Source organism: Nicotiana tabacum, chromosome 8 (genome assembly GCF_000715075.1).
Source record: "Nicotiana tabacum cultivar K326 chromosome 8, ASM71507v2, whole genome shotgun sequence".
Taxonomy (NCBI): Eukaryota; Viridiplantae; Streptophyta; class Magnoliopsida; order Solanales; family Solanaceae; genus Nicotiana; species Nicotiana tabacum.
The window spans coordinates 133,181,397-133,202,647 of record NC_134087.1 but is presented as its reverse complement, the minus strand read 5'-3'; positions in this window follow the sequence as shown (position 1 = coordinate 133,202,647).

Sequence of the window (21,251 nt, the reverse complement as noted above, 5' to 3'; positions counted from 1 at the left end):
GGATCAAGCGTCGGCCACCATTACCACCGGATAGGGGCATGAGAGGCCGGGGCCGCGGTAAAGGCCGATGTATTGCTCGTACTACAGTCAGAGCATCACCTGTGGAGCTACTAGTTGTTGTAGCTCAAGATCAGGTACCATACATGGTTGAGTCGGTAGGACCAACTGATGGTAGGCTAGGAATTCATGCTTTAGCTATATTATGACTCTAATTACTACATTTTGAATGTATTTAATCCTAATTGTTAGTACTTTGTACTTATTACGTATGTTATGTCGTATAGGATGTGATTTCGAGTGAAGAATCAAGTTTGAAGCTAAAATGGATAATTTGGAGCTTTGAAGTCTAAGTAGAATCTTAAAGAATTAAGTTGGGATCGTGTTCGGGGCTTGAGAACCATGTCTGGATGTTAAAAATTAAGAATAAAATTATTATGGAAAAAATAGACTACCGCGCCGTGGGGCACAAGGTGCTAGTGCAAAATTCCTGCAGAGTGAAAAGAAACCTGTTCTCTGAACTTTCCCACTGGTGCGGCACATGGGCAACACGAGGCACACCACACCTGTGTAATTTTCTTAGGGTGTTGTCCCACTTTGGCTTGGAGAGGATAGTTTCATCCGGTCTCATTCCTACATGGTATAAATAAATCAAAAACACGATTTTTAGATGACTTTTGACCTTGGGAGCTTTGAGATAACAATGGATGCTTCAAGACACAAAATTTCATCATCTTTCCATCAATTCAATACGGGAGTTTGGATTGTAACGTTGGGTTGATGTTTTCTTTTTCTTTAACTCTATTTGTGATGACTTTCTACATGATTATGAAGTAGTTTCCCTTAGGGATTGACATAAGTTTGCGACTTGATTGTTATCTATGGATTTGATTATTATTTGATTGCTTGAATTTATTGGAAGAGCTTTAACTCTAGTTGTAATTTTATTCATTATCGTGTTTAATCAGAAGAGGAGCATAATATTGAATATTGTTGCGAAGCATGCCTTAATTTATTTTGTTACTTCTTTAAAATAATCGAAAGGGCTTTGTGATCTACCTATTGAATTAAGATTGAGAAATATTCGAGAGAAGTTTCTACTAGACCATTCTTACCAATAGATTCTTGCAAGTTTCACCACACTTTATATTAGCTTATTTGAACGGTTTAGGTTTAATCGAGAGAGGAACCTGAGTCAGAATAATAGGATAATAACCTGTTAAATTCGAGAGAATCAATAGATCATTAATAGTGAAATTAAATAGTGTCAATTCCAGGATAATAATCTTGCACATGTCATGACCCTTATCCGTCATATTGATAACAACCTAATTCTGCTAGCTTCTAGTTTTTCATGATCAATTGTCAATTATTTTACTTTTAATAGTTAATTGTAGTCTGTACTCATCCCAAACCAAAGTGTTGAACTTCCCGAATGGCATTTAACCCATAAATTACTTGAACATTATTTAAATCCAATCCCCATGGAGACGATATTTTACTATACTATCTTTGACTAGTCACCAGCTCAGGCACCAGTAGTGCCCATTGTGATTCCTGGACTTCAGAAGATCTTAGCCTAGATTTTGTCTATATGCACAAGCCTTGGTCAGACACTCTCAGTTCCAACTGCACCAGCCACATCACAGGTCGAGAGAGGTGCCCAGACTCCTTCTGCCCGTACTCTAGAGCAGCTAGCTCAGGGTCACCAGACACCGGGTGTGTCACGACCCAAGTTCGCCCTCTGTGAACTGTCGTGACAGCACCTAGTCTCTACGACTAGGTAAACCTAACAAATTGTGGAAAAAGGAAACGAAATACAAAACTAGCAACAACTACGGATAAAACATAATAAAAGCGATTAAGATGTCGCTCGGCATATACAAATACTCACTCTTAAAACCAAATGAACTCCCAAAACCCGAAATCTCATGAAATCACAAGCTATAGATACTACATAGTGTTATAACTCCAGAATGTCTAATCAAAAAGAATCTCTGATATCGCCTGCCTCACTGATCGAACGGTTGAGAACAAGAACCTGGACCTGCACACGAAAAATATGTGCAGGAAAGGGCATGAGTATACCACAGCAGTACCCAGTAAGTGCCAAGCCTAACCTCGGTCGGGTAGTGATGAGGAAGGTCAGGGCCCTACTGGTTATATATATATACAAGGTTAGGCAAGCCACTTATCCCGAACCAGCTCAAAATCAATCTAAAACCACGCTCTTGCCACGAGTATCCAACTTCGAGTGGCCCAAATCTTATCAAATAAATTTCATAATGTAAATATAACTACAAACAACGAATTTAGCTAAAGGAATCGAAGCTAAGGTAAGAAAATAGAAAAACGCCCAAAACTCCTCCCCGGGCCCACGTCTCATAATCGAGTAAAAATCACAAATTATGAACACGCATTCACTCACGAGTCTAACAATACCAAATCACTCAAATCCGATACCAAAACCTCGATCAAAATCCCAAAATTAGGTCTAAGAACTTTTCTCAACTTTTCCCCAATTTTTTTCATCTAAATCCCGAAATTAAATGATAAAAATAACAATAGATTAATGTATTAGAACCAAATTAGAGTTAGGATTCATTACCAAATCTTCCTCCTTCAAAATCTCTCCAGAAATCGCCCTCTACCGAGCTCCAATTCGATTTTTCCAAGTTATGCACTCAAACCCTCGATTTTCTCTTTTTCTGCCAGCGAAATCCGCTTCTGCGAGGGGTTGACTGCACCTACGGTCCCGCTTCTGCCGCTCCTACTTTGCACCTGCAGATTTTCATTAAACGACTAGAAACCGCACTTGCGCTCCTTTCTCCGCAGATGCGGTCCACTTTTGTGACCCTATAACCGCATCGCGGTCACTGGCCAACAGTGCCCAAATCCCACCTGCGACCAACTTTCTCACATCTGCAAGCCGCACCTGCGGGCTCCTCACCGCAGGTGCGAAAATACCAATTGCAGCAAGGAGCCCGCAGGTGCGAAAATACCAATTGCAGCACCTCAGAAAATAGCCTAAGTCCAAATTCCAATCCGTTAAGCATCTGAAAATCACCCGAGGCCCCCGAGACCTCAACCAAACGTGGCAACCAATCTTAAAACAACATAGGAACTTAGACCAACCCTCAAATCACATCAAACAATTCAAAAACCACGAATCACCCTCCAATCCAAACATAAAGAACTTGAAACTTCAAGAATCCTACAACCGATGCCGAAACAAACCAAACCAAGTCCTATTGACCCCAAATTTTGCACATAAGTCACATTCAACACAACAGAGCTATTCCAACTTTCGGAACCGGATTCCGATCCCGATATCAAAATCTCACTATCGATCCGGAAACTTCAAAAATTCAACTTTCGGCATTTCAAGCCTAAATAATCTACGGGTGTCCAAAATACAATCCGAACACGCCCCTAAACCCAAAATCACCCAACAGATCTAACAGAATCAACGGAATTCCATTTCGAGGCCGTCTTTGCACTGCTCCGACTACGGTCCAAATTCTAAAGCTTAAGCTCTCATTTAGGGACTAAGTGTCCCAAAACACTCTGAAACTCAAAACGAATCCTCCCAGCAACTCAAAATAGCAGAAACAAATACGGGCAGAGCAGTTAATAGGAGAGCAGGGCATTAGTTCTTAAAACAACCAGTCGGGTCGTTACATCCTCCCCCTCTTAAAACATTCCTTCGTCCTCGAACGAGAATATAGACATACCTGAAGTAGTGAAAAGATGAGGGTAACGGCTGCGCATATCCTGCTCGGCCTCCCAGGTCGCCTCTTCGACTGGCGGACCCTGCCACTGAACCTTCACTGGTGCAATGTTCTTTGACTTCAGCTTTCGAACCTGCTTGTCCAATATCGCCACTGGCTTCTCAACAGAAGATAGATCCTAGTCCAACTGGACTGAACTGAAATCCAACATGTGTGACGGATCACTGTGATACTTCCGGAGCATCGAAACATGAAATACCGTATGAACTCCTGCCAATCTAGGAGGTAAGGCAAGCTCATAAGCAACCTCCCCAAAACGTCGCAATACCTCAAAAGGACCAATGAACCTCGAACTCAATTTCCCCTTCTTCCCAAATCTCATAACACCCTTCATAGGCGAAACCCAAAGTAAAACCCGCTCTCCAACCATATAGGAAACATCACGAACCTTCCGGTCTGCATAACTCTTCTGTTTGGACTAGGCTGTGCGGAGTCTATCCTAGATCACCTTAACCTTCTCCAAAGCGTCCTAAACCAAGTCTGTGCCCAATAATCTAGCCTCACATGGCTCGAACCAACCCACCAGAGATCTACACCACCTACCATACAAGGCCTCATACGGTGTCATCTGAATGCTGGACTGATAAATGTTATTGTAGGCAAACTCCACCAGTGGAAAAAACTGTTCCCAAGAACCTCCAAACTCCATCACACACGCATGGAGCATATCCCCAATAATCTGAATACTGCACTCGGGTTGTCCGCCTGTCTGGGGGTGAAATGCTGTGCTCAACTCCACCCGAGTACCCAACTTATGTTGTACGGCCCTCCAGAACCGTGATGTGAACTGAGTACCTCTATCTGAAATGATGGAAACTGGAATACCATGCAGACGAACAATCTCCCGGATATAAATCTCTGTCAACCGCTTCGAAGAATAGGTAGTACACACAGGAATGAAATGCGCGGACTTGGTCAGCCGATCCACAATCACCCAAATGGCATCGAACTTCCTCAAAGTCCGTGGGAGTCCAACTACAAAGTCCATGGTGATCCGCTCCCACTTCCACTCCGAAATCTCTATCTGCTGAAGCAAACCACCCGGCCTCTGGTGCTCATACTTTACCTGCTGACAATTGAGGCACCAAGCTACAAACCCAACTATATCTTTCTTCATCTGCCGCCACCAATAGTGCTCTCTCAAATCCTAGTACATCTTTGCGGCACCCGGATGGATGGAATACCGCGAACTATGGGCCTCCTCTAGAATCAACTCCCATAGCCCATCAACATTGGGTACACATATCCGACTCTGCATCCTAAATACCCCGTCATCACCAATGGTCACATCTTTGGAATCACCATGTAGAACCTTATCCTTAAGGACGGGCAAATGAGAGTCATCATACTGATGCTCTCTGATACGATCACACAAAGAAGACCGAGAAATCACGCAAGCTAGAACCCGACTGGGCTTCGAAAGATCCAATCTCACAAACTGGCTGGCTAAGGCCTGAACATCCATCACCATGGGCCTCTCCGCTGCTGGTAAATAAGCCAAACTCCCCAAACTCTCCTCTCGAGGACTCACTCCCCAAACAAGGAAGACCGAGAAATCACGCAAGATAGAACCCGACTGGGCTCCGAAAGATCCAATCTCACAAACTGGCTGGCTAAGGCCTGAACATCCATCGCCATGGGCCTCTGTGCTGCTGGTAAACAAGCCAAACTCCCCAAACTCTCCGCTCGGGGACTCACTGCATCGGCCACCACATTGGCCTTACCCGGGTGATACAAGATAGTGATATCATAGTCCTTCAGCAGCTCTAAACACCTCTTCTGGCGCAAATTAAGATCCTTCTGCTTGAACAGATGCTGCGAACTTTGGTGATCAGTATAAATCTCACAAGGAATATCGTACAAATAAAGATGCCAGATCTTCAACGCGTGAACAATAGCAGCTAACTCGATGTCATGGACAGGATAATTCTTCTCATGTACCTTCAACTATCTGGATGCATAGGCAATCACCCTACCATCTTACATCAATACCGCTCTAAGGCCAATCCTCGAGGCATCACAATAGACAGTATAGGACCTCAAACCTGTAGGCAATATCAATACTAGGGTTGTAGTCGAAGCTGTCTTGAGCTTCTGGAAGCTCTCCTCACACTCTTCCATCCACTGGAACGGAGCACCCTTCTGGGTCAGCCTGGTCATAGGTGCTATAATAGATAAAAATCCCTCAACAAATCGACGGTAATAACCCACCAAGCCAAGAAAATTGCAGATCTCTATAGCTGAGGATGGTCTGGGCCAACCCTACACTGCTTCTACTTTCTTCGGATCTGCCTTTATCCCCTCATTCGATACCACGTGACCTAAGAATACCACGGAATCCAACCAGAACTCACATTTCGAGAACTTTGCATATAATTTCTTTTCTCTCAAAGTCTGAAGCACTGTCCTCAGGTGTTGCTCATGATCTTCCCGTACTCTGGGAGTATACCAGAATATCATCAATAAAGATAATGACGAACGAGTCAAGATATGGTCGTGCATCAAATGCATAAATGTTGTTGGGGCATTGGTCAGCCCAAATGACATAACAAGGAATTCGTAATGACCATACCGAGTTCCAAAAGCAGTCTTTGGGATATCTGGCTCCCAAATCTTCAATTGATGGTAACCTGAATGCAAGTCAATCTTAGAAAACACTCATGCACCCTGTAACTGGTCAAACAGATCATTAATACAAGGCAAAGGATATCGGTTCTTCACTGTAACTTTATTCAATTGGCGATAATCAATGCACATGCGCATAAAACCATCCTTTTTCTTCACAAACAAGACATGAGCACCCCAAGGTGATACACTGGGCCGAATAAAACCCTTATCAAGAAATTTCTATAATTGATTCTTCAACTCCTTCAACTCAGGAGGAGCCATACAATAAGGAAGAATAGAAATGGGCTGAGTGCCCGACAACAAATCAATGCCGAAATTAATATCTCCGTTGGGTGGCATACTCGGAAGATCAGCTCGAAACACATCAGGGAAATCTTGTACTACTGGGACTGAATCAATTGTAGGGGTATCGATACTGACATCTCTCACATAAGCTAGATACGTGTCACGCCCCTTCTCAACCATTCGTTGAGCCTTAAGAGATGAAATAACTCTACTGGGAGTGTGATCTAAGGTTCCCCTCCGCTCTACTCACGATACACCTGACATAGCCAATATCACGGTTTTGGTGTGATGATCAAGAATAGAATAATGGGGTGACAACCAGTCCATGCCCAAGATAACATCAAAATCTACCATGCTAAGCAATAATAAATCGGCTCTGGTCTCAAAACCACTAAGAGCAATCAAACACGACCGATAAACGCGGTCCAAAACAAGAGAATCCCCCACAGGAGTAGAAACTTAAACAGGGAAACTCAAAGAATCCCGAGATACGCCCAAATATGGGGCAAAATAAGAGGACACATAAGAATAAGTGGAGCCTAGATCGAGTAAAATCGATGCATCTCTATGACAAACCAGGACAATACCTGTGATGATAGAATTGGAGGAGACAACCTCAGTACGAGCAGGAAGGGCAAAGTATATGGCCTGGTCTCCCCTTCTAGGGCGACCTCTACCTCCCCGACCTCCACCTCTAGCTGGCTGAGCAGGTGGGGTAGCAACTGGTGTTGTAATCATAGCCTAAGAACTCTACGGGGCATGCTGTGATTGAGAAGTCTGTGGAGGTGCACCCCTCCTAAGTCTAGGGCAATCCCTCACCATATGGCGTGTGTCACCACACTCAAAACAAGCTTTGGAAGGATGTGGCGGCTACGACTAGCTCGATCCAGGTTTGCTGGACTGACCATTGAAAGCACCCCATACAGGAGGCGCACTAGATATTGGAGGTGCATAATAAGGCTCCTGAGGTCTAGGAGGAGCTGGAACACCACTGGCTGCTGGAAGAGCTAAATGAATAGGGCTACTCATATAACCCCTACCATGACGAACTACAGCTGGGGCACGGGCATAAAAATAATGGCTCGACTCTCGAGACCTCTTGGCCTCCCTCTCCTTTCTATCCCAAGCATGCATACCCTCTACTCTCCTAGCAATTCTCACCACCTGCTGATAAGAAATATCCATCTCCAACTCCCGAACCATGTTAGACCTGATGCTGGGAATGAGCCCCTCAATAAACCGGCGAACTCTCTCACGAACTGTAGAAACCAAGGCTGGTGCATGCTTAGCCAAGTCAGTGAAATAGGCAGCATACTCCGAAACAGTCATAGTACCTTGGGGTAAATGCTCAAAATCTGCACGCCATGCGTCCTTGAGGCTCTGAGGAAGATACCCCCTCAAAAACAAATATGAAAACTGGGTCCATGTAAGGGAAGCTGCCTCAGCTGGAATGTCCAACTCATAAGTACGCCACCACTGATAGGCTGCTCCTCGAAGCTGGAAGGTAGTGAAAGAAACCCCACTCGATCTTGATATACCCACAGTGCGAAGGATATGGTAGCACTCCTCCTGAAAGCCCAGAGCTTCATCTGATGCTAGACCACTAAATAGAGGAGGCTTGTACCTCTTGAACCTCTCAAGCCTCCGTTGCTCATCCTCTGAGGCTGCTGTCCCATCCTCGGGCTGAACTGGGGCTGCAGGCAGTCACGGTATAACCTCTAGGATCTGATCAACCTGGACCCACTGCTTTGGGGTGCGGGTGGTGGGAGTCTATGCTCCTCCCTCGGCCTGGGATGTGGCTGCAGCAGGGGGAATCAACCTTGCCTGAGCTAGAGTGGTGTACATGCTCACGAACTATGCAAGGGTCTCCTGAAGAGCTGGAATAGTAGTAGCAGTAGGCGTATTAGGTGCCTGAACTCCGGCTGGAGCTTCTAGTGGCTCCTCTGTGGTAGCTTACGCGGGTGCTCTGGCTGCACCACATGTGTGTCCTCGGCCTCTACCCCGACCCCGACCTCTGGCGGCTCTAGTAGGGGATGTGGGTGCCTGGTCATCTCCGGTAGCACGTGTCCTCACCATCAGTGAGAGAATAGAAGATAGAAGTTTTGAATTGTGATGTCAAAATCTCGCACGATAAGGAAATCAAATGAAGTGGAATTTTCCTATCAGTTATATAGCCCCTCATAGATAAGTACAGACGTCTCCGTACAGATCCGCAACACTCTAATAAACCGGCTTGTGATTCATGACTCCTATGAACCTAGAGCTCTAATACCAACTTGTCACGACCCAATTTCACCCTCTATGAACTGTCGTGATGGCACCTAGTCTCTACGACTAGGTAAGCCTAACAAGTTGCGAAAAAAGAAAACGAAATACGAAACTAGCAGCAATGCGGATAAAATATAATAAAAGCATTTACGATGCCGCTAGGCATATACAAATACTCACTTTCAAAACCAAATCAACTACCAAAACCCGGAATCTCATGAAATTACAAGCTATAGATATTACATAGTGTTCAAACTCCAGAATGTCTAATCAAAAGAAAATACAGGAAGTCTAAAGCTGTAGGAAAGAATAGAGAGGGACTTCTAGGTCTGCGGACGCAGTAGATATACCTTAAAGTCTCTAATGTCGCCTGCCTCACTGATATAACGGCTGAGAAGAAGAACCTGAATTTGCACACTAAAAACACATACAGAAAAGGGCATGAGTACACCACAGCGGTACCCAGTAAGTGCCAAGCCTAACCTAAGGTTGTGTAGTGACGATGAAGGTCAGGGCCTTACTGGTTATATATATATATATATATATATATATAAGACAAGGTAAAATAGTATGAAGTGCGACAGTATAATTAAAAACACAAACAGTCGATAAAGAGTAAAATCACAGATAGAATACACTCAGTACACAGAGATAGCAACATGGGATCTTCCAGGATATCGTCCTGTAGTCCCAAACATAAATGTACATAGGATCTCCCGGGATATCGTTCCATAGTCCGAATCATAAATATGCAGGGGAAACTCCCGGAATACCAATCCGTAGTCCCAAAGTAAATATCCAGTATATGGGAATATCACGGGTGTCGTCCCGTAGTCCCAAACGTAAAAGTGCAGGGAGATCTCCTAGAGTACCGACCTGTAGTCCCAAAATAAACATGCAGGGGGATCTCCTAGGAAATCGTCTCGTAGTCCCAAACTAAACACACAACAGTCTCAAGAAAGAATTTGCAGTTCTATTCAAGAATTAAATAGGAAATTCTACTCTAAACATGTTGCATAGAGTACAAGTAAGCAATTGAGGCATGTAAGACAATTAAATCACATAAGCATGCTTTTCCTAAACTAAACAAGAGGCTTCGAGTACAATTTTTGCTCAATTACAAGAAAACATAAATATTTACTTAATGAAAACGGGGGGTTTTCAACAATTAGCACATGTATGCAATAGTCACCTCACCTACACGGCACTCATATAACAACAATATCAAATCCTAAGGGGAGTTCCCCCACACAAGGTTAGGCAAGCCACTTACCTCGAACCAGCTCAAAATCAATCTGAAACCACGCTCTTGCCACGAGTATCCAACTCCGAGTGGCCAAAATCGAATCAAATAAATTTCATAATGTAAATATAACAACAAGCAACGAATTTAGCTAAAGGAATCGTATCTAAGGTAAGAAAATAGAAAAACGCCCAAAATTCCTCCCCTGGCCCACGTCTCAGAATCAAGTAACATAAATTATGAACATCCTCATGAGTCTAACCATACCAAAATCACTCAAATCCGATACCAAAACCTTGATCAAAATCCCAAAATTAGGCCTAAGAACTTTTCTCAACTTTTCCCCAATTTTTTTCATCCAAATCCCAAAATTAAATGATAAAACTAACAATATATTAATGTATTAGACCCAAATTAGAGTTAGGATTCATACCCAATCTTCCTATTTCAAAATCTCTCCAGAAATCGCCCTCTACCGAGCTCCAATTCGATCTTGCGCTCCTACAGCTCTTGCTCCGCACCTGCGCTCCTTTCTCCGCAGATGCGGTCCGCTTCTGCGGCCATATAATCGCATCCGCAGTCACTGGCCAACACTGCCCAATCGTACATGCAACCAACCTTTTCACATCTACAGGCCGCATCTGCGGTCTCCTCACCGTAGGTGCAAAAATACCAGAAGCAGCACCTGAGAAATAGCCTAAGTCCAAATTCCAATCCGTTAAGCATCCGAAACTCACCCGAGGCCCTAGGGACCTCAAACAAAACATGCCAACCAATCCTAATACATCATAGAAACTTAGTTCAACTCTCAAATCACATCAAACAACGCTAAAACCACGAATCACCTTCCAATCCAAACCTAAAGAACTTGAAACTTCAAGAATCCTACAACTGATGCCGAAACCAACCAAACCAAGTCCGATTGACCCCAAATTATTCACACAAGTCATATTCAACACCACAGAGATATTCCAACTTTTGGAATCGGATTCCGACCCTGATATCAAAATCTCACTATCGATCTGGAAACTTCAAAAATTCAACTTTCGGCATTTCAAGACTAAATAAGCTACGGGCCTCCAAAACACAATCCGAACATGCCCCTAAGCCCGAAATCACCCAAAGGAGCTAATGGAATCGACGGAATTCTATTCCAAGGCCGTCTTCACACTGCCTGACTATGGTTCAAATTCTAAAGCTTAAGCTCTCATTTAGGGACTAAGTGTCCCAAAACTCTCTGAAACTCAAAACGAATCCTCCTAGCAACTCACAATAGCATAAACAAATATGGGGAGAGCAGTTAATAGGGGATTGGGATATTAATTCTTAAATCGACTGGCCAGGTCGTTACAGGGTGTATTGCCAGTTCAGCTGATTGTTGCCACTTAGGCCGAGATTGCCCATATGAGTGATGAGGAGTAGAAGATATTGGAGCGGTTTGGGGGGCTTAACCCCCAAAGTTTAGTAGAGCAGAGTTGGAGGATGCTTAGAATTTTATAGAGTGATGTTAGAGGATTCTTCACACATCGGGTGTTTTGGACACCAATTGTGTTTCATTTACTACATTTTAGCCAACAGGGGCAGCTTACTGATGGTGGCAGGCTTATGAGTTGAGTAGGCCAGCTGATGCAGCGCCACTTACATAGCATGATTTCTCAGTCCTCTTCTTAGATAAGTTTGTCCCACAGACTCGCATAGAGGAGTTGCGTAGGCAAATTGAGCAGCTAAGCCAGTAGGGTATGACCGTAACTTAGTATGAGATGAGGTTTTAGAGTTGGCTAGTCATGCAGTATGGTTGGTTCCTACTAAGAGGGAGAAGATTAAGAGATTCATTAATGGCCTCAACTATAGATTACACTTCATTATGGCTCGAGAGGTTGTGACGGTGCAAGTTTGATGAGATTGTCGATATTGCTAGACGCTTAGAGCTAGTTCACATGCAGGAGCATGAGGAATGGGAGGCCAAGAAGTCTCGTAGTTGAGGTGGCTTTAGTAGTTCCTCATCTGGAGGCCAGTTCCATTACAGTAGGTCGATCAGGTGGTGGCCAGACCCGTTGCTATGCATTTCTGACCAGACCAGAGACAATTGTTTCTGATGTCGTGATCACAAGTATCGTTTCAGTATGCCACAAGGAGGCTTTAGTATTATTTGATCCTAGTTTCACTTATTCATAGGTATCACCATACTTTGCTCGTTATTTGTATATGCCCCGTGATTCTTTAGTTATGCATGTTTATGTATCTACATCGGTGGGTGATTCTATTATTGTGGACCGTATGCATCGGTCGTGTGTGGTGACTATTAGGGGATTAGACATGAGAGTTGATCTTTTATTGCTTAGCATGGTTGAATTCGATGTGATTTTAGGCATGGATTAGTTGTCATCATGTCACATTATTCTGGATTTTCACGCTAAGATCGTGATGTTGGTGATGTCGAGATTGACTAGTGTTGAGTGTAGAGGTTCCTTGGATTATTTTCCTAGTAGGGTGATTTCATATTTGAAGGCTCTACGGATGTTTGAGAAGAAATGCCAGGCATATTTGACCTTTGTGAGGGATGTTAGTGAGAATACTCCTGCCATTGAGTGCGTCCCAATAGTGAGAGACTTTCCGGATGTGTTTCCTGCAAACCTGTCGGGCATGCTGCCCGGCAGGGACATTGATTTTGGTATTGATCTGGTGTCGGGCACTCGACCCATCTCTATTCCTCTGTATCGTATGGCACCAGCATAGTTGAAGAAAATGAAGGAGTGGCTTCAAGAGATTCTTAATAAGGGTTTCATCCAGCCTAGTGTGTCACCTTGGGGTGCACCGGTTCTTTTTGTGAAGAGGAAGGACGGTACCATACGTATGTGCATTAATTACAGACAATTGAACAAAGTTACAATTAAGAACCAGTACCCATTATCGCGCATTGATGGACATTGTATTCCAGCCATATCTTCATTCTTTTGTCATAGTATTTATTGATGATATACTAGTGTACTCACACAAACAGGAGGATTATGAGCAGCATTTGAGGATTGTACTCCACACGTTGAGGGAGAAGAAGTTATATGCTAAATTCTCGAAGTGTGACTTTTGTCTTGATTCTTTATCATTCTTGGGGCACGTGGTGTCTAGTGAGGGGATCAAGAAGGATCCGAAGAAGATTGAGGCAGTTCAGAGTTGGCTCAAACCATCTTCAGCTACTGAGATTCAGAGTTTTCTTGGTTTGGCAGGATATTATTGTCGTTTTGTGGAGAGTTTCTCCTCCATTGCTGCATATTTGACACGATTGAATCAGAAGGGTGCTCCATTCAGGTGGTCCGATGAGTGTAAGGAGAGCTTTTAGAAGCTCAAGACTGCCTTTACTATAACTCCAGTTCTAGTTTTGCCTTCAGCATCGGGTTAATATATGGTTTATGGTGATGCTTCTCGGATTGATATTGGGTGTGTCTTGATGCAGGAGGGTAGGGTTATTGTTTATGCTTCCAGCTAGTTGAAGCCTCATGAGAAGAACTACCTCATTAATGATCAAGAATTGGAAGTTATTATTAACGCATTGAAGATTTGGAGGAATTACCTCTACGGTGTGTCTTGTGATGTATTTATAGATCATCGGAGTCTACAACACTTGTTTAAGCAAAAGGATTTAAATTTGAGGCAGCGGAGGTAGTAAGATATGATATCACCATTTTGTATCATCTTGGGAAGGCCAATGTGGTAGCTTATGCCTTGAGTAGAAATGTTGAGAGTATGGGTAGCCTTTCATATATTCTAGTTGGTGAGGAGCCGCCAGAATTGGATATTTAGGTTTTGGCTAATTAGTTTGTGAGGTTAGATGTTTTGGAGTCTAGCCAGTTTCTTACTTGCGTGGTTTTTCTGTCTTCTTTGTATGAGTGGTTTGCATGTTGACTGGTTTCTAGAATAGGGAAGAAAAGTCAAGAAAAAACAAAATTGAGATGAGAGAGAGAAAATCACCCGTTTCTGCAGATTTGTGTGCCTAATGTGGATGAGTTACATGATTTGAATCTTGAAAAGGCCCACAGTTTGCAATATTCCATTCATCGGATGCCGCTTAAATGTATCAGAATTTGAGGCAGCACTATTGGTGAATAAGAATGAAGAAAGATAGAGTAGAGTATGTTGCTCAGTGCTTGAACTATCAGCAGGTGAAGTACGAGCATCAATGACCGGGCGATTTACTTCAAATACTTGAGATTCCAGAGTGGAAGCGAGAGGGAGTTACCATGGATTTCATTGTTGGGCTCCCACAGACTTTGAAAAAATTCGATGTAGTGTGGGTTATTGTGCATAGACTGACCAACTATGCACATTTCATTCCGGTTGTGGCTACCTATCCTTCAGAGTGGCTGGATCAGATCTATATCAGTGAGATTGTTCATCTTCATAGAGTGTTGGTGTCCGTTATTTTTGCTTGAGGTACGCTGTTCATATCGCAGTTTTGAATAGCAGTACAACGAGAGTTTGGCACACGGGTTGAGTTGAGTACAACATTTCACCTCCAGATAGATTGATAGTCTGAGCGTACTATTTAGATCTTGAAGGATATGCTACGCACCTGTGTTATGGATTTTAGGGTTCTTGTGATCAGTTCTTGCCGCTTGCAGAGTTTGCCTACAATAGCTACCAATCAAGTATTCAGATAGCTCCTTATGAGGCCTTATATAGGAGGAGATATTTGTCTTCAGTAGGTTGGTTTGAGCTGGGGGGAGGCTAGGTTGTTGGGCATTGATCTGGTTCGGGATGCCTTGGAGAAAGAGTTATGCTGATAGGAAGGTTCATGATATTACATACATGGTGGGTGAGAAGGTTCTACTCAGAGTTTCGCCCATGAAGGGTGTGATGAGGTTTGGAAAGAAGGGCAAGTTGAGCCCACAGTATAATGGTCCTATTGAGGTACTAGAGAGGATTGGAGAGGTGGCTTACAAGCTTGCATTGCCACCTAGTCTATCGGGTGTTCACCCAGTGTTTCATATTTCTAAGCTCCGGAAGTATTATGGTGATTTGTAAAATGTTTTGGACTTCACCATGGTTCAGCTAGATAAGGATTTGACTTATGATGTGGAGTCGGTGGCCATTTTGGACTGGCATGTTCGAAAGTTGAGGTCAAAGGATATAGAATCCGTAAAATTTTGCTGGCAAGGTCAGCTGGTCAAGAAGGATACTTGGGAAGATGAGAAATAGATGCAGAGCAGTCATCCACACCTATTTGAGACTCCAGGTATGATTCTAGACTCATTCAAGAATGAACTTTTATTTAAGAGGGGGAGAATGTAACGACTCGGCTAGTTATTTTGTGTATTGTTGCCCCGTTCCCCTATTTATTTCTTATTCTATGTTCACTTATGGAACTTTTCGAGGTGGTTTGTTTGGTTTTGGGGATGTTTCGGAGTAAATTGGGACACTTAGTCCCAAGGTTGGAAGTTTAAGTTGAAAGAGTTGACCGGAGTTTGACTTTTGTGTAAATGACATTGGAATACAGTTTTGATAGTTCTAATAGCTTCGTATGGTGATTTTGGACTTAGGCATATGTACATATTTGGATTTTGAGGTCTGTGGGTTAATTTGGTGCAATTTGTTGAATGTTGGAAAGTTGAAGATTTGAAAGGTTTAGAGGTTTGACCAAGAGTTGAATTTATTGATATCGGGTTTGAATATTTGTTCCGGGAGTTAGAATAGGTATGTTGTATCATTTGAGACTAGTGTGCAAAATTTGAGGACATTCAGTGTTGATTTGATATAGTTCGTCATTAGTTTGACAAGTTGGAAGTTTATAATTTCATTAGGCTTGAATTGGGGTGTGATTCTTGATTTTGATGTAGTATGATGTGATTTCAGGTTTCTACTAAGTTCGAATAGTGTTTTAGGACATGTTGGTATGTTTGGATAGGGTCCCGGAGGCCTCGGGTGTGATTCGGATTGAATTCGGATTAGTTTTGGTCTTGAAGTGTTGGCTGCAGCTTCAGGCTTCTGGTGCTTTCGCAGCTATGGTGGGTATGGCCGCAGATGCGGCACCGCATATGCAGTGAGATTGTCGCAGATGTAAAGAGAAGTAAAAATCATAGATGCGCGTGCATTTAGCAGAAGCAGATGTGCTTCTGCGATGAGAGGTCCGCAGATGCGGAGCGGGATTGGTTTGGCCTTGGTCGCAGATGCGATATGTGATCTGCACGAGCGGATGCACAAGAGCGGATGAGAGACCGCAGAAGCAACTCGTAAGTGCAAAAATTTAACCACATGTGCACTTGGTCTGGAAGTTAATGAAATTTCTCACGTGCGATGGTTGAGCCCGCATGTGCGACTCTAAGGGCTGCATATGTGTGATCGCTGGGCAAGATCTTTTATGATGAGGGTTTGGCATTTTCTTCTCATTTTTGGGATTTTGGAGTTCGGACTAGAGTAATTTTTGGAGAGTTTTCCACCTAGATTAAAGAGGTAAGTGACTTTTAATCACTTTTATCCATAAATATTGAATACCCTTTATTATACCTAATTTTCATGAATCTAAGTTATATTGGACTATGTTATTGGAGAATGAAATTTAAGGATTTGAGGGTTGATTTGTGATTGGAGTTGGATGATTTTTCTATGGTTGGACTCTTAATCGAATGGGTGTTCGGAATTTTTGAATTTTGCTGGGTTCCAAGGTGCGGGCCAGGGGTTGACTTTTTAATTTGAGTTAAAGATCTTAGCTTTATCTTTTGGAACCACTTCCTATGGTTTTTATTGATGGTATTGCGTTACTTTGGCTAGATTCGGATAGTCCGGAGGTTGATACGCGCGGAAAGGGCTTGTTAGAGGAGTGATTTGGCTTGATTGAGGTAAGTATCTTACCTAAACATGATTGAGGCACTAGTTTCCTGAATTATTTGTGATAGCTACATGATATGAGTGGCACATATGTGTGGGGTTGAGCCCATATACGTGCATCGGAGTAGTATTTCCATGCTCGGAGTAGTGTTTAGGCTATGACATGCTTTGAAATGATTGCCAAGCTTCAATTTGAGATGTTTCTCCTATTTATACCCATCTATGATCTATTGTACCATAGTTGAGATATTGTTGTGGTTATTCTTCCGATTGAACCTGATAAACTGCTATTTCTTGATGAAAATTGTCTGTTCTAGTTATGATAGCACACATTGCACATGCCTATACTATAGCATGTTACTTATACTAGTCCAAGAGTATGAAACTTGATAATGATTGATCATGTACATACATCCCCGTATATTTGCTTTCTATGTGTTATAATCTGTACTGATAGCATGTGACTACGCCGGACGAATTGTGATTATTCGCATGTGAGTTGTCTGTACAGTTGATACTATTGTCATGTGAGTTGTCCGTGTATCACGTGAGTTTTCCCTGTGGATCCAGTTATTGATATTATTACATGAGTTATCCGTGCAACACATGAGTTGTCTGTGCGGTTGATTCTATTAGCATGTGAGTTGTCCATGCAGCACGTGAGTTGTCAGTGCAGCGTGTGGATATGGATCCATCCTCTTAGGGTCACCCTATCATATTTCTCTCTTGATGGTATACACGTGGTTATTGAAAAAAACTTATCAGTGGTTTTGTACGGATGTGGAAAGGTCGAGGAAAGTTTGGCCAATGTTGTTTTGGAATTGTATTTCCTCTTTAATAGCAATTTCCATGGTTCATTACGTGATGTATCTGCATATCATCTTATTTGTTGTACTAGTGACTGAACATAAATTTTGAGTGATTGTACACAAACACAGAGATAGTCCTTTCAGTACCTTATACATGATCACATTACTGTTCCGTATTTGTTGGATTTATAAAACTGTACAGGTTATAGCAGGTATCATTTATAATTCTTGCTTCTTTTACCTTGCTGAGGTTAGTTACATTATTTATTGAGTACATTGGGTTTCTTGTAGTCATACTACACTATGCACTTAATTGTGCAGATCTAGATGTGGGGATCAGTTATCAGCAGTAGATTTGCTTGTTGGACTCAGCTTCGAGAGGCGAGGTAGAGCTGCATTCTTGGACGCAGTTTTGACTTGTGTTTTCTTATATACTGTTGTTTCAATTCAGACAGTATTGCTCTTTATTTTTCAGACTTGTATTCTGAGGTAGAGCTCATGACTTCGTATTTACCAGTTTTTGGGGGTTTTACCTAGTATTAGTAGTATTTCGCTATATTGAGATTTCAGACTTATGCTATTTTCTATAAGTTTTGTTGTTCAGGTTCTTTATTGTTATGTTTCGGCTTGCCTAGCCAGTATGTTAGGCTCCATCACGATGGGTTGGGATTTTGGATCGTGACATATAATTTAACATTTTATAATTGGTTACCAATTACTCATTTTAGATTACTAATTAATGTTATTAAATATACTTATCTACAATTAGCTTTTAAATAATGTGATTGTGTGAATATTTTTTACACCATCCGTAAATAGAACTTAAACTCTATTTTTTAAAGTACTTATTAAAAAAATCAAGAAAGATCCAAAAATGAGCATTTAAAAGTGAATCTGCATACACACAGATGTGTAATAATTAATGGAAATTTACAAAATCTTTGGAGATTATCAGATAACTACATATGCATATGCATATATGAATAACCCCGCTCTGTTCTAATCCAAACACAACAAGTTTTCGGATTACACAAAATTACAAAGATTTGAAATGGAAGAAAGCATGAGTTTTGCTAAGAAGGTGATAAAGTTTTTTGTGCTTATGGTTATTCTGGCTATGTTGGAAGGTGCTTATGGAGGGGTACCAGTTTGTTGCAGATGGAACCCTGATTGTTGTGAGGCCTCCCTTCACGATGGCCTCCTAAGGCCATAGCCATTGACAAATGGGATTTTATTCTATCAAAGACAGATATTTTCTTGTTCTTAATATAACTATATTATGAAATTATTCTTATCAAAGAAATTGATCTTTTTGTTCTAAGAATAAACTATTTATTACTTTTTGTTGTTTTTTTATCTTGTATCAAACTAGATAAAGCATGTTTATGCTCTCGATGAACACACGCGGATCAGAGGCATACATTTATACTTATCAACGGGTACAAAGTTTATAACGATTTATTTTGTTTGGCTACAAGCCTAATAAAAAGTTTAATTACGAACAATAACTCCCTTCATCTATACTTTCGGTGAACTTTAATTTTTCTAGTTGAAAGAAAAAAGAATACAATAGTTTTGACTCTTCAAACATTAGGGGTCAATTACAAGATATTATGGCAAAATCCGTTAGCTTCTAGTCATGAAAAACCTACAACTAACATCATAAAGCATGGACTTCAATAATAAACCTTATATATGCTCACTCATATGTGTCACTCAACCATAACAACTACCTTCTGTTGTTTTGTTAAGCTCATTATCTATTCAACTGAAAATTGTGAAACACATTCTACCCAAAAAAATTCTTTAATTAGCTTACAACTATGTTCTGGAAATTTTCTCTTTTCATTTTGACTTGAAATTTCACCAATGTTCACCATCAGGTCATATTAATTTGGCGATACATAAATACTAGTGAAATTATCATATATTAATTAGTCTTAAAACCTCTTTCTCTTATACACATTTACGCACTATTTTATGCTTAACGTTGTCTAACAACACAAGCTAATATTACAAATTTACAACAACAAAAGCAAATACTTAGCTTCAACTTATAATTTTGTTTTACTTAGGTGAAAAGGGATCTTACATTGCAAGTGTCACCTGAAAAATCTACAACATCAACTCAATTGTTTACCAAGTCTCAACTGGAAATCACAATATAGAAAAATAAGTAGTTATTTAAAGCACATTAGAAAAAATTGCTTATTATCAATCTGATTTAAAAGATGTAGGAGTATTATTTTCTAATAGTCAATGGTTAAGAGTTTAAGTGGATTTTACTCCTAATTATATTCTCTAGCTTATCATAAAATGAAGGTTCTAGGGGGTTCTCGTTCGCATTCAAAGCTGGAAGGGATATAGTTTCCAAACCCCTAAATGTTAAGGGGGTTTAAGGAAATTTACTCGATAAATTTTTTTCTTAAAGATCTAAGTAAATTCTAATCATTGTGTAATGACCCCATCGGTCGTTTTGCTTTTTAAATCTCCATTCCCCTAATTAAGACTTTCCGTATGTGCTTTTACTATTTTATGACTTGCGGGAATAGTTGGTTAGGGTTTGGAAGGTTCCAGTTAAAATCGAAACATTATATTCCTCAACAATGGCCTAAGATGGCCAAGTTTGAATTGGGTCAAAAATTTTAGTAAACAACCTCAGAACTGGGATTTGATGGTTCCAATAGGTTCGTATGATGATTTTGAACTTGGGCGTGTCTTCAGATCAAGTTTCAGGTGATCTGGGGACATTTCAGCGCTTAATATTTAAAGTTGGTGCATTGAAGGTTTTTAATTTTTTTAAATTTGGTTTGAAGTAGACTATGGTTTAATCGAGGATTGTTTGGGATTTCAAGCCTGGGAATAGGTTCATATGGTTATGTATGACTTGCGCATAAAATTTGGCATCATTTTGAGTTGTCTAAGTATGTTTTGATACGTTCGGAATTGGTTGGAATAAGTTTGAAGCTCAAGAGTTGATTAATAAGGTTTTGAGGTGCGATTCCGCATTCCGATGTTGTTTTATGTGTTCTGAGGCTTCGAGTAAGTTCGCGATGTATTTATGGACTTGTTGGTGCAATTGGACGGGGTCCTAGGGGGCTCGAATGTGTTTTCGACCACCCGGAGCATGTTTGAACTTGGCTGAAAATGCTAGTGTGTTAGTGTGCTGGTGTGCTTCATGATCGAGATGGTTGTCCCGCGATCGTGAAGAAGGTTGTTGAAGGGCACTGAATTTTCCTCTTCATGAATGCGAGGAGGCTCTCACGAATGCGGAGAATGACCTGGTAAGTTGAGCATTGCGAACACGACCACAAGAACGCGAACTGTCACGACCCCAGTTCTCCCTCCGTGAACTGTCATGACGGCACCAAGTCTCAACGACTATGTAAACCTAACAATTTACGGAAAAAT